Genomic DNA, 12094 nt, shown 5'->3' with positions numbered 1-12094 from the left:
ACAGGAAAGCGACACAGGCGAGAATCAGTGAATGTGGTGTGTGTGTGCAACGAGTTTCTGCTGAGGTTCAAATTGCACTTCGGCCACTTCTTGAACTTCGCTCCCTGGGCATTTCATATCTTAGAGCATTGGTGTGTGTATCAGTAAAGTGGAGCTGCTTCTGCCAACTCACGGGCTTGTTGAGAATGAGTCAGTTTAGGGAATGTGTCTTAATCAGTTCAGGCCTCTGTGGCAACCACCACAACTATATATATATATATATATATATATATATATATATATATATATATAGTTCAAGACTGGGTGGCTAAAACAACAGGGATTTATTTCTCAGGGTTGGATGCTACCAAGTCCCAGATGAAAGTGCTGGCCGATTCAGTGCCTAGGAAAAGGCTCACTTCCTGTTTGCAGATGGATGCCTCCTTGCTGTGTCCTCACATGGCACAGAGAGAGCGCTAGTCTCTTCATTTTCTTATAAGGGCTCTAATTCCACAATGGGGGCCCCAACCTCATGGCCTCCTCTAAAACGAATTACCTCCTGAAGGCCCCACCACCTCATACCATTCACTGAAGGGTAGAGTTTCAAACTATGAATTTGGGGGTCAGGGGTACTTAGCCCACAGCAACCTGGCGCCAATGAGTTCTCACTATAAAACATCATCTCATTTTAGTCCTCTACTCCCAAACCTCTAATGGTTCCCCATTTTACTCAGAGTAAATGCCAATCATCCACAAGTCCTATAGGGCCCTCTCTCTGGCCACAGTGGCCCCCTAGTGGAGTCTTGAACACTCTAGAGCAGCAGTTCTCAACCTTCCTCATGCCGCGACCCCTTAATACAGTTCCTCATATTGTGGTGAACCCCAACCATAAAATTATTTTCGTTGCTACTCTATAACTGCAATTTTGCTACTGTTATGAATCATAATGTAAATATCTTTTTATTTTCCGATGGTCTTAGGCAACCCCTATAAAAGGGTCATTCGACCCCCAAAGGGGTCGCGACCCACAGGTTGAGAACCGTTGCTCTAGGCCTTTGTCCATGGCCTTTCTCCACCAGAAGTGCTCTTCCCAGCTCTCTGACAGCCTAAATTCTTTCTCTGTTCCCTTCAAGTCTTGCTCAAGTCCCACCTCTCAATTAGGCTCACACGACCACCCTGGATGTTGCTTACTCCGATCCACATAGTCAGTCTAACATGGTCTATAACTTTTACATTAATCATGTTTATTGATGATACCCTGTCTACCTCTTCTGCTAGAATATGAGCCGTCGTTGTCCCCCCGCCACACACACACACACACACACACACACACAAAAGGATCTGTGTCTGTTTGGCTCACAGATTTATCCCGAGTATGGAGATAGGTGTCAGGATTCATTTACTGACTAGATGAACCAATGAGTGAGTACCAGATGGCACATTGTTGATAAAGCTGCTATTGTTGAAAGATGACTATGTTAGAGTCTCCACCAGGCAATATTTGAAGGATACTGGTGAGATCAGAGGTGTAACCTAGGGGCCTGGACAAACTATTCCAAGGAAATATTTAATATTATTTGGGAAAGTAAGAATTTTCTCTCAGTTCCCTTTTCTTGAGGCCCATCACCCACAGCAACTATTTAAATTCGAAATATAAACTATATATGAAAAATAATTGATTTCGTTTTACATATGGAATTCAGCTTATGGGAAGATGAAGTGTAGTTGTCTAATTAGAGAATTGATGAAGGAGGTAAATATTGTAGGAAAGACCCCCTTTAGGCCTGGCTGACGATGGTATTTCATTATGCTTTAATTACTCCAGGTGATTTGTGGTTCCAGACAGAGCCCATGCATCAAGGGATCTTTAACTACTGTGATTTTCCATTAGGCAGAGAGTTTTTTTTGTGCAGAAAGGAGAAGAAAGTTGAGGAGAATCTTTTCTACCCTGGAATAAGGATAGGGACCCAGTTCCGGGGAGGAAGGTGCACGTTGTGGAGAAAATTAATCTCCTCTGTGGTGGTCCCATTGTTATCTAATACCAGTCAAAGGATCTGGCCAGGTCAGAATCGGAAAGCAGTCATATACAGAGGATATAAAAAGTGGGGAGTGAAGCATTGGGGTGGAGCGTGTATATTCCAGAGAGAAGAACTGACTTCAAATACTATTTATTATATACCACATGTATGAACAAGGGCCTATGATTGAATCTCTGAGCCTCAGTTCACCCATCTACGTAAAGATATACTTTAGATAGTGTTATGGGGCTTAACTGGCATAGCATGTGCCATGAGCTTAGCATATGTAAGAACAAATGGTAGGGTTTACATTCCTTCTTTATCAGCAAAATGTCAAAATTGGGCAGTCTCTCTTCTTGTTACAAGTATTTATCATGCCACTACGCTTTATTAAACATGCTTGTTTCCATCACCTCATAAAATCCTCATATTTCATGAGAAAACTCTATTACCCCCATTTTTCAGACTGAAATTCAGGTACAGAGAGGTATAGGGGTTTATCTAGTTATCGAACTGCAGCCAGAACATTAGAAGAACCAGCTTTGCAACCCTTTATACTCTACAATAGCCATTAATAAAAGTTATTTTCCTGAAATGAATATATTCACGTCCCACCTTCTAGTTGGTTACTGAGGAAACAACCCGATTCCCAAGAATTCACCATTTAAAGAATGGATATTTATGGCTAAAAGGAACATAAAGCTTTGGATAAACAGGTATGCCCGCCCCAAATATTCAAATTCCTGTTTCAAAGAAAACTGACATCTAAGTCATATTAGAGAAAGACTCATCCCCATGCCTTGTTCCTGGTCACGGCCATTGACAGTTCTAGAGATAAAAGTCTAAGAAATCCAATAACTGGCCTTTTATTCAGAGCATGACTGTTACAGAAATTGCTTGATTTGTGTCCCATGCTCGTGCTGAAGGACATGTATTCTGGTGTCATTAACAATGCCTGGCTTTAATCCTATCTAGCTCTGTGGCTGTGTGACTTTGAGAAGGTGCTCAACCTCTCTGAGTCATAGTTTCTTTATTCATAAGCCAGAAGTAACACTACTGACTGTGAGGGTTAAATTGGGACATTATTTACATGTGCTTACATATCCCTTAGTATGATGCCTGCACAGAGTAAACACTCAGTACAAACTAGCTATTATTTGCATTAACCTCCATTTCACCAGTTTCATACTTTGTCATCTAACTTTACCAACTTCAAACCATTTTCACTGAAGCTGTAAAGGTTGGTTCCATCAGGGCCGCAAAAATCTCTCTGTCCCTGCCTGACTCCTACTGAAAAAAGAAACGAGCTGTTCACATCTGTCTTATCTTTTAATAATTGTATTTTAAATTATAGCTATTTGTCAAACACTCGTAAACTTGTAGCTGTGGATCTATAGGTTCCGTGACCTATCTCCTCTGGAAAGGGCTGATGTCATTAGAAACGTTCCATTATCAATCATTCAACTAATGCACTCTCTCTCTCTCTCTCTCTCTCTCTTTCTCTCTCATCAATTATTCTATTTTAGACAAAGATCAGACCAACTCTACCTCTTCTCAGCTATATGCTGTCATTGTCACTAATGGAACTTTAAATCTTTCCTTAGAAGGTAGGGGTTTCCTTGGGGAGACTTCTTTGCAACTGCCAATAAAGGGGGGCTAATTCTTATACTCTCCACGGAATTAGCAATAGATTGTAACAAATGTGGTTAAAAGTAGCCCATTTGGAAAACAGTGACTTTTCTGACATTTCATAGCGATCTGCAGTTGGTTTGTATCCCTCAAGTCGGGAGGACTAGCACATTTGAAAGTGTTTGTTACGAGTCCAGCTGGTCTACCAGGGAATCGTTCCCTCCTCGCCTTACCCTAGCAGGGAATTGGGCAGGAAATGGACAGGTTAGCAAGAGTCAGACATTGTTTCTATGTATTTCTGTTTATTTTCTTACACATAAAGGCGGCATTTTGAGTGCGTTCTTCGTCTCTTCTCTCTGGCTTCCTTGCTTGATCTCAAAGGAGTTCTTTGTCCCAGGGGTCACCAGGGGAGAGAATTTCAGGGCTGCTCCACCTGTCTTTCTATCCGGAAATTAAAATTAGATAGCTCCTCCCGCCTTCAGCTCTCCCATCCCCCTCACGCATCGGCAAATCTTATTCATCTCCTCATCTGGTAATTGGCTATATATGTGTCTTTCTCTTGAAATATTTTCTACGAAAAAGCTCTCAGAGGCCTCAGGTTTTTGTGTCAAGTTTTTGCTGATAAGTTGGAGCTATCCTATAACTGGGGTACAGCAAGCGAGGTGCTTATCTGTATAGCTCCTAACCCTCTAACCTGCCATTACCTTCCAGTACCTCACCTCTCTCCCTCCTAGGATAGGACACCTCAGTGAGTCTCCCCCCCCATCATTGATGAGCTGTCACCTCCCAAATACACCCTGATTAGGTGATGTGTTTAGGGCCCTGCAGTGTCTGTTTTTAACCTTGAAACACAAAGGCATTAAGAACTCACTGGATGAAACCTTTTTCACAGAGATGATCTTGTATTTGACTTTCATAACTCCAGAACAGAGGAAAGCAACTTACATTTGACAGATAAGGGCACCGAGAGCCAGAAAGCTGAGACGACGTGACACGTTTGGAAGTTTGGACTAGAACTTGCAACAGGACCTGAGTGTCCCATCTATCTCTCGGCCTTCCTCTGCTCCGTAGGCTGAGCAACAGTCCCAGTTTGCACAGGCGGGGGCAATGACACACAAGGATCTCTTGTCTCCTTGTCAAACGGCACACTTTTCCTGGTTCCTCTGAGCCGCTGTTTACGCAATATTATGGGGCCGTTTAACTCCCGTGGCCAGGGATTCTGAACTTTAATCTCAATATTAAGCTTAGGTTCTCTGCTGTAGGGCCAGATCAACTATACTTTGGTTTTAGCTGAAATGATTGCATTATCTTAGGTGGACATTTAAGAAATTATATAATAGGAAAGAAGGGTATGTATTTATGCTAGGGGAATTGTTTCTTTTGCTTATATATGCCTAAAATGGCTTTTATTTACATGCTTCTAAAGGACTGTAGATTAATACAAGACCTTCATGGAAATAATTATCTTACATTTATTGAAGTCTGGCCCCATGTGAACACATTTTCACGAATTCAATGCTATGACGTAGAGACAGTTATGAATAGCTTAGTACAAATAAGAAAATTTAGGGTCAGAGAAGCAAGTGACTTTACTTCGTCTCAAACAGGAGACTGAGGAATAGAGGTCTGAAGCCGGGCTGTCTATCTCTAAAGCTTGCTGAGCTCTGTAAATCCACTGTTACGAGAATGTAAATAAACGTGCCACATGACCACATTGCATCATCAACACGAAGCCTCTTCTGTCCCCCGAGATGATTCTAGTATCTGCATTCCTGCCTGCGTACAGAATGACGGTGGTGTTTTAGAGCACAGAGGACAAAATTCAGAGTCCCTCCTTTACCTGACAGCGTAGAGTCTGAAGGGTGGAGAGGGAGAACCCGGGCTAGGCCATGATCAGAAGCCTGGGAAGACTCCTCAGGCTTCAGAGTTAATACCCGTTTCTCCAAGGCTCTGACAGTTGGGATTAATTGTAATGCCCATGGCCATTTAAGAACATTTTTCTTTCTCTCTGGCTATTTTTAGTTGGCAAGGCTACTGCCGATGTTTTTTAGACAGGTATTGTATTACTATGGGTTGGACTTGTGTAAGACACATAAGGTGGTGTGAAGATGAGAAGTGCTTGGAGGTTATTATTGAAACAAATATTTTCTAAGCATCTCTCTAGCTACATAAAAACTAAAATGGAGAGAGCAGGTACACATAAAAATATAATTAACATAATAAAAGGTCTCTCTTTGGGAAAGTTCTGCCATGTGAAAAATAAAACAATTGTATGTGAAATATTGCTGAAGATTTATAAAGTGGCCAGGTTTTGATGGGGACACATTGTGCCTGTCTTTTAAACCCATGCTGAGCAAGTCTGTTAATCAGGTAGAGTTTTATCTATAAATTACAGGAATCAAAGAATTCCTTAAAAATATCTTGGATCAATGCTTAATTATCCAACTTAAGTGTGACTAAATAGCCTCTTGATGGAGTATGTTTAAAATGCTGATTTCCGAGCTCTGCCCCATATCCACTGAGTAAAAAAATTCTGGGTCTTCTGCTTCTAGGAAGATGGAATGCATGTACTGTTCCCTCTTCTTCCCACTGAGTACAACAAAAAACCCTTGAGAAGAGAACAACTCTGTCCAAATTTTAAAATATGGTTCCAGGGATGCTACTCAATAGAATGGCAATAGCATTAATTATCTTTGCCTACCTGTCAAACCCAAAGATATCTATCCCAGGTTCCTAGACATTATATATGAAACAAGCATAAGACAAAATAAACGCTTGCCCTACCAAGTACCAAAGAAGTGCCATCTCATTACAGCATCAGGCTTAAGTTTGAGGTAGGATCTTACCCTAAAATCAATTCTAGGACAGATTAAGCTTCTCAGGTACTATTATGAAAGTTTGAAAGTGTGTGTGTGTTAAAACTACCACAGGAAGCGCATCCAGACGGGAATCTGTGTTTCAAGGAACATAAATGCAGAGTTGAAATAATGGAGATGTTATGTGGCTCATTATATCACTATGGAAGGTATTTCACTACAACGGCTCTTAGCTAAGAGATGTGAAGCTACATGTGAGACAATATTCATTAAAACCAGAACTCATAGGACATGCAAAAATTTTTCAGGCCCTTTTAGTTGGATCATTTGCATTTTTGAAATAAGTTGTTCAGAGAGGGGTTATTTAATATTTAAAGGCGCTATTAAATCTTTATTTATGTCTCTGGAAAGGAATTCTTTTAATCTCTAAAATAAGAACGGGATGGTTAAGAGTGCTACTCTTAAAATATCTATATCACCAAGGGTTGCACATGTTACACAGCAGAGTTATCTTGGCTTCAATGAGGCAGGACCACTTTGCTTTCAACCTGTGGACACTGATTCTGCAGCCGTGCCCTCCACCCAGGAAATGCCTCCTTTAGAGCTCAGCTCAAGTTCTTTATGCACAGAGATCCCCCTGACAGCTCGACCAGAAAAGGAAAGTCATAATAATTATATCATTGTGACACTGATAATAGAAAAGACATATCCAAAGTATACAAGCACGCTTTTATTACAGCTGGGTATTAAGCACTAATGTAAAAGTAGCCTGGGAGCAGGAATACAGACTGTTAAGCATCCTGATGGGATACATGATAAAACAAATACAGTGAATCTACTAGTATATGCAGGGTCCAGCAAAGGCACCTGCTGGTGACCATTGTGGATGTGGGTCCAAAATCCTCCTGGGAAGGCGACTGACCAATTAACTGAGAGCTACATCTGGACCAAGGCTTTAATGCAAGCAACCATAAGGGCCCTTGCCTTTATCCCATCGCAATAAGAAAGGAGTAGGGAAGGATTACCTTAGGGTAAGGATATGATCCTGAGAGTAGTTTAAAGTACTCAGGCTCCATTACGTATAACAGTATGGTCAGGGAGAAAAAAAATACATTTTGAGTAAGGTATGTGGCACTGCCTAGCTGTCAAACCCGAAGACATCTATCCCAGGTCGCTAGAGAGCGATGGTCACTCACATTGAACCCAGTGATGGTCATGAATATGTATTTATTTGGGACAGTATCAATTTACATCTGTTGTCCTACTGTGATCATTAAAATCTCGTTGCTTTCTTAACAGTATAGTTTGGATGATATTATGACTAAATGCTTACATTCCCTTCCCCCACCTTCCCCCGCGCCCCCTCCCCCAGAGTGCATATGTTGAAATCCGAACCTACAGTGATGGTAGTAGAAGATGAGACTTTGAAAGGTAGTTCATGAATGGGATCAGTGCCTTTATAAGAAGAGACAGGGGACAGCCCCCTTCCAGTCTGTTCTTTGTCCTGTGACAATACAATGGAAAGACGGCCATCTGCAAACAAGGAAGTGGACCCTCACCCAAACCTGACTGTGCTGGCATCATGGCCTCTAGAGCCCAGCCTCCAGAACCAGGAGAAATACACTTCTATTGTGGGTGCCCACTCACACCCACTCCCTGGTTAGGGTGCTTCATTATAGCAGCCCGAGCTGACTCAGGTAGCAAAAGCTGTGGTCTTTCCATTGAGGGGGGTCCCTGGAGCCATATTTTAAAATTTGGGCAGAGCCGTTTCCTTCTCTGCTCAAAGGGTGTGTAAGGGCTGTCTCAGAGGCTATGTCCAATGTCTCCTTGGTTTTCTCAAATACCCTTATTCTTTCGATATTAAATATTGTATTATTTACTAAGTTTCCTAAAGAGGTTTAGAGTCTACTTGGCCATAGCGCCTTGAAGCCAGGGGCTGTTTTAGTCACTTCTGTATACACCGCTATTGTTGTTATGCTTGTCTGAGTCCAAAATCAATATATGGTTGTTCAGTGAATGGATTTTGCTCTTTACTTTTTTTGAGGGTACAATTAAGTCTCGGGAAATAAGTGGCTGTGCTCTGTGTAGTCATTTGATCAGGTGCTAAATGTGCTTCTTGGGTTCAGAATACTCACAGCCAGAAGGAACAGGTTCTCTTGAAGGACGGGGCATAGTCTCTCTGAGAAATTTGAATCCAGCTTTTTATCACTTCACAACAGAGGAAGCGCTTACTGAGGTCTTCTTTTTAATGATTTATTAATGCAGTTGCAGCGGACGGTTTGAGTATTTTAATTTTGCTTGATTTGAATGCAACTTTTGACACTGTTGATTATAACAGCCTCCTGGATCACTTTGAATATTATGCCGGCTTAGTTGAATCGACTTCGAGTGGGTTTCACTCCTGTTTGCTCTACAGCAATCACCTTTCCCAATGAGAGGCCTCTTTCCTTCTCCTGAGCTGACATATTATGTCGGCTCTCATTTGAGAGGCCTGGCTGCAATGCATCGTCTCTCCCTCAGCCTCTTCAGATAAGGCTGTCATCCTCTAACTAGAAGGCATTTGGTGGAGTGGAAAGAAAGCCATCTTCGACCTCAAGCTTGAGGCATTCAAGTTCTGTCTGCATGTGACCGGTTACTTTACCTCTCAACCCCTTGGATTCTTCATCTCTAAGGGGAAATAATTATGCCTACCTCACACTGTTTGTGAGGACTCCTGGAGTATCTAGTACATCATACTAGCCACTGCTGGAGGCCATCCTCCTGGAATGTTATTGCATAGTGAGCCCTTGTAAAAAGTTTCATCTATCAACTCAACATCACAGCAGCATTGCATATAAAGCCAGGATAGGAATTAAAAGTGGCTTTTGACTTTGGAACCCTGACAATTCTTATCCCTGTTCTTCATTCTCATAATATTTAAAAAAAAATTATTCAAACATGTCTGCCTCCTATACTAGATTATACATTCCTATTAAAGTTGAGTTATTTAGCTTTAGATTTCCTTCTAACTTAGTAGCCCTAGAATTATGATGCAAACTAGGATAATATAGTGAACTAAAGGGGGTGATATTAATAATTACTCCAAGGTGATAAGTCAAAAATCAGCACTGTCCTAGGCAAATTTATATGGTTACCCTATATATAAACCCTTGCACAAACATATTCATATAGGATACAGTGAAGACATTACTAACTAAAGTTAAAAATTTACAGATCAATGACTCACAAATCAAAAGCAGCACTCCCAAATTCAGACATGTGTACCAGAGAACTATTTCTAATCTTGTATTCCCTATATACATGACTTGCATAAAGACTCTATCTTTCAAAATAAATATATCAGAGCCTCCTTGGCTTTGTCCCTCTCTTAACAGCCATATCCTCAGGGCTGCCAGATTTGCTGGACCCTCTGTCCTAAATACCCTTAAAATCTGCTTCCTTTCTATCCTTCTCACTATTGCAGCTTTAGCCCATTTCCAGTTATGAATGACATAAAAGCTTTCAAAGTGGTATTTTTACTTCCCTAGCTGCTCACCCAAAAATGCACTATTCTTACTTAATTATAATGAATTCATTAAAACTAATAATTTAATTTACGGTAATTAAATGAACTCAAATATGATTATTTGACGTCCATGTCTTAGAAACCTTGGGCATTCCCCAATTGACCTCATTATAAAACTCAATCCCGAAACCATTACAGTTGCTGATCTGACCTCAATATGCACTCGAATCCCTGTAGCCTCTGTGCTACTCCCTGGACACAGATGCAGACCCTCCGAATACTCGTGCTCCCCTAAATAGTGATGTTTTAAACCATCACAATCTCTTGTGTCTTCTTGGAATCACCTTCCTGTCTTCTCTACTTGAAGAATTCCTAGTTTTTGCTCCCACTGTAATTCATTTGGTGTCTCCTCTGTGAAAACAGTCTGCCTTCCTTAGGAGCAATGGGGATTCCCTTCCTGTAAGACCTCACAGCACTTTCTCCATACTTCTAGAAGAACGGAGGGGTTGTTTTCCATGCCTGTATCTGCACTGCGGCATGAGCTTTGTGGACACGGCCTCTGGTTCATTACCCTCTATATTTACCCTCTAGGTTGGTGGAAATACCTTGCATCCACTGAGTATCTGTGTATGGAGAAAAAGAAAATCAGAAAAACAAAGAGACAGTATCGTTCTTGGTGTCTGTGCATCTTTTAAAATTTCTAACGCTTAAAGTTGTTAATATTGCTGCTGATGAATAATGGTATTACCATTATCTTTTTATTAGCAATAGTATTACCGACACCAACATGCACAGACTCCACGTGCTGAACTCTGATTGTCCAAGCACTGAGCTAGGACATATCCCTTGAGTACCTTCTGTGTGTCTATCACTCTTATAGGGGAACGGATGAGTGACAACTACAACATCACTGATGGAGAACTTACTATGTGTTAAGTATTGTTCTAACTTAGGTACTTCCTAATTGATTGATTTCTTTTGGAGAAGAGAAATAGGTTAAACAAATAACCCAGAGTCACACAACTATTAAGATATGAAACCAGGAACCAGTGCTTGGAACTTTGGCCGTGGTGTCTGTGTTCTAATGATTCTCTTTCGCGGAAGCAGGCCAAAGTCCCCAAGTCCCTTTCCACGTGAGGCTGACATGCACATGAGGGAGAAAGAAAAAGAAATAGATGATGTAAAGAAAGAAGTCAATAGTAAGCAAATACATAAGGCGTTACAGACAATTTAATAATTCAGAGAGTGGGGTTATTTGCAGACTAGCACAAGGTGATAGATCAGGGAGCGAAGGGCAGCGAAGGCCGGGGCCTAGGGGTTACAGTGGAGGTGAGCCCAGTCATGGCCTGAGCCACTTTCCTGCTGGAGGAAACAGCAGGCCCGCACATGTCTGAGGCTCTTGTGAATATGGCAGGCTTACGGGTTAGAAAGAAAGTTTCAAACACAGTAAGCGAGGTGGGGAGTCTCAGAAACAAGGCTGGAGAAGAGGCAAGACAGAGGGGCCTTGTCTTGGTGAGTGGTTCTTATTCTAAGTGCAATGGAAAGACAGTAGGTGGTTTAAGGGGGGCGACCTGAGTAACATTTTGAGGAATTCTGGCAGAGGAGCCAGGGAGGACTCCAATGCAGAGGTCTGGTGCTACAACAAGGGTAGTTTGAACTAGGGTTTTAACAGGACAAAAGGAGATACATAGATGGATGACACTAGAGCTTCACATCTTGTGCTCACCATCACTTTATGACATGGCATGATGTTGCCCATTGTAGCTATGGGGGAACTGAGGCTCAGGGCGATTTAATATTTGAGCCCAGGAAAATCCCCAATCAGTAGCTCTTACACGGACTGAGTAGGTATTTGAACCTAGGTCATCTGTCTGGATCCAAAGCCCATGCCTGTATCATTCCGACATTTCTAAGGGAAGACATAGATCTCCCAGGGGTTCAGAAGATGCTGAGGCTGCTGTGGCCAATGATAACAGTGCCGATGGAAACGAGGGGTACAAAGCAGGGAGCGAAGGGGCAGGAAATTTAGCTACAGCTCAAGGAAGCCCTGATGGAGGAGGCACAGTTCGTGTGGCAGTGATCGTAGGTGGGTTGTGCTGTGGTGCTTCCTGTGCCTGGGCTCTGGGAACTTGAATGACCTCAGCTAT

Source organism: Hipposideros armiger, unplaced genomic scaffold (genome assembly GCF_001890085.2).
Source record: "Hipposideros armiger isolate ML-2016 unplaced genomic scaffold, ASM189008v1 scaffold_157, whole genome shotgun sequence".
NCBI classification, from domain to species: domain Eukaryota; kingdom Metazoa; phylum Chordata; class Mammalia; order Chiroptera; family Hipposideridae; genus Hipposideros; species Hipposideros armiger.
Note: the sequence above shows the minus strand (reverse complement) of the source record.